Here is a 3,874-nt window from a genome sequence, read left to right as displayed (position 1 = left end):
AAAATCAGCCCATAACAGACGAACGTAGACAAAACGGACAAAACGAAATTAGAACAAAACTAAATCAAACTAGACAAATCGTTGTACATATCAACTAATACAAACCTAGACAAAAGCCCAAACTAACACAAACAGATAGACCAAACTTGGACAAACCTAACACAATTAACTATGACAAAAGTAGTAAAATCAGACAAACACAAACGATACAAACGAAGACAAAATCAGACAAACAATTACTAGACAAAAGTAGACAAAACTCAGTGACAACCAACGAAATTAAACAAAACTAGACAAAGTAGACATCAAATCGGACAAAAATAGACAAAATCAGACAAAACTAAACAACAACGAGCCACAATCTATGACAAAAATCTGAACAAAAACAAAAGTAGATAACATTTAAACAAAACAAAACTAGACAAAAGTAAACAAAATCAAACAAAACGCATCTAGAAAAAATCTGACAAAACAAAAGTAGACAAAATCAGACAAAACAAAAGTAGACAAATTCAGACAAACAAAACTAGACAAAACAAAAGTAGACAAAATCAGACAAAACTAGACAAAAGTAGACAAAATCAGACAAAACGAATTTAGACAAAACTAAACAAAACTAGACAAATCTAGACAAAACCAAACAAGCCTAGACAAAATAAAACTAGACAAAAATGAACAAAATAGAACAAATCAGACAAAACTAAACAAAACGAGACAAAATCAGACAAAACAAAACTAGACAAAAGTAGGACAAAATCAGACAAAACAAAACTAGACAAAAAAGATAAAATCTGACAAAACAAAATTAGACAAAACTAAACAAAACTAGACAAAAATCGGACAAAACTAAACAAATCTAGACAAAAACTAAACTAACCGTAGACATAACAAAACTAGACACAAATAAACAAAAATAGACAAAATCAGACAAAACAAAACAAACCTAGACAAAACTAAACAAACCTAGACAAAACAAAACTAGACAAAAATAAACAAAAATAGACAAAATCAAACAAAACAAAACTAAACAAAAATAGACAAAATCAGACAAAACAAAACTAGACAAAAGTAGACAAAATCAGACAAAACGCATCTAGACCAAAATTAGACAAAACAAAAGTAGACAAAATCTGAAAAAAACAAATGACAAAAATAGACAAAATCTGACAAAACAAAAGTAGACACATCAGACAAAACTAGACAAAAGTAGACAAAATCAGACAAAAACTAAATTAGACAAAACTAGACAAAAATCGGAAAAAAACTAAAACAATCTAGACAAAACTAAACAAACCTAGACAAAACAAAACTAGACAAAATAAACAAAAATAGACAAAATCAGACAAAACAAAACAAACCTAGACAAAACTAAACAAACCTAGACAAAAACAAAACTAGACAAAAATAAACAAAAATAGGCAAAATCAAACAAACAAAACTAAACAAAAACAGACAAAACTAAACAAATGAGACAAAACTAAGCAAAATAGACAAAATCTGACAAAACAAAACTGACAAAAGTAGAAGTATTGTCTATAGGATATTTTTAGACAAAATCGTACAAAACTAAACAAATCTAGACAAAACTAAACAAACCTAGACAAAACAAAACTAGACAAAAATAAACAAAACTAGACAAAAATCGGACAAAACTAAAAAATCTAGACAAAACTAAACAAACCTAGACAAAACAAAACTAGACAAAAATAAACAAAACTAGACAAAATCAGACAAAACAAAAACTAGACAAAAGTAGACAAAATCAGACAAAACGCATCTAGACAAAATCAGACACAAAACAAAAGTAGAAAAAATTTGACAAAAACAAAAGTAGACAAAATCTGACAAAACAAAAACGACAAAAATAGACAAAATCAGACAAAACAAAACTAGACAAAAGTAGACAAAATCAGACAAAACAAAATTAGACAAAACTAAACAAAACTAGACAAAAATCGGACAAAACTAAACAAATCTAGACAAAACTAAACAAACCTAGACAAAACAAAACTAGACAAAAATAAACTAAAATAGACAAAATCAGACAAAACAAAACTAGACAAAAGTAGACAAAATCAGACAAAACTAAATTAGACAAAACTAAACAAAAACTAGACAAAAATAGACAAAATCGGACAAAATAGACAAAATCAGACAAAACTAAACAAAACGAAACAAAACTAGACAAAATCAGACAAAACCAAAACTAGACAAAAGTAGACAAAATCAGACATTAACGCATCTAGACAAAATCAGACAAAACAAAAGTAGACAAAAATCTGACAAAACAACACTACAAAAATAGACAAATCTGACAAAACAAAATTAGACAAAACTAAACAAACTAGACAAAAATTGGAACAAAACTAAACACATCTAGAAAAAACCTAAACAAACCTAGACAAAACAAAACTAGACAAAAATAAACAAAAATAGACAAAATTAGACAAAACAAAACTAGACAAAATCAGACAAAACTAAATCACGACAAACTAAACAAAACTAGACAAAAATAGACAAAATCAGACAAGACGCATCTAGACAAAATCAGACAAAACAAAAGTAGAAAAAAAATTGACAAAACAACAGTAGACAAAATCTGACAAAACAAAACTACAAAAATAGACAAAATCTGACAAAACAAAAGTAGACAAAATCAGACAAAAGTAGACAAAAATCATGACTAAAGACGAATTAGACAAACTAAACAAAACTAGACAAAAATCGGACAAAACTAAACAAATCTAGACAAAACTAAACAAAACCTAGACCAAACAAAACTAGACAAAAATAAACCAAAAATAGACAAAATCAGACAAAACAAAACAAACCTTGCAAAACTAAACAAACCTAGACAAAACAAAACTAGAACAAAAATAAACAAAAAATAGACATAATCAAACAAACAAAACTAAACAAAAATAGACAAAATCAGACAAAACAAAACTAGACAAGAAGTAGACAAAGAGCAGACAAAACGCATCTAGACAAAATTAGACAAAACAAAAGTAGACAAAATCTGAAAAAAACAAAATGACAAAATAGACAAAAATCTGACACAAACAAAAGTAGACAAAATCAGACAAAACTAGACAAAAGTAGACAAAATCAGACAAACACTAGACAAAGTAGACAAAATCAGAACAAAACTAAATTAGACAAAACTAAACAAAACTAGACAAAAATCTGACAAAAAATAAACAAATCTAGACAAAACTAAACAAACCTAGACAAAACAAAACTAGACAAAAATAAACAAAAAATAGACAAAATCAGACAAAACAAACCTAGACAAAACTAAACAAACCTAGACAAAACAAAACTAGACAAAATAAACAAAACTAGACAAAAATCGGACAAAACTAAACAAATCTAGACAAAACTAAACAAACCTAGACAAAACAAAACTAGACAAAAAATAAACAAAAATAGACAAAATCAGAAACAAAACAAAACTGGACAAAAGTGGACAAAATCAGACAAAACTAAATCAGACAAAACTAAACAAAACTAGACAAATCATACAAAACAAAACTAGACAAAAGTAGACAAAATCAGACAAAACGCATCTAGACAAAATCAGAACAAAACAAAAGTAGAAAAAATGTTGACAAAACAAAAGTAGACCAAAAGTCAGACAAAAACTAGATAAAAGTAGACAAAATCAGACAAAACAAATTAGACAAAACTAAACAAAACTAGACAAAAATCGGACAAAAACTAAACAAATCTAGACAAACCTAAACAAACCTAGACAAAACAAAACTAGACAAAATAAACAAACTAGACAAATCAGACAAAACTAAACAAATCTAGACACTAAAAAACCTTGACAAACAACAACAACAAAAAATAAAACAAAAAATAAGAAAAA

Source organism: Danio aesculapii, chromosome 4, assembly GCF_903798145.1.
Source record: "Danio aesculapii chromosome 4, fDanAes4.1, whole genome shotgun sequence".
In the NCBI taxonomy this organism is placed as follows: domain Eukaryota; kingdom Metazoa; phylum Chordata; class Actinopteri; order Cypriniformes; family Danionidae; genus Danio; species Danio aesculapii.
Note: the sequence above shows the minus strand (reverse complement) of the source record.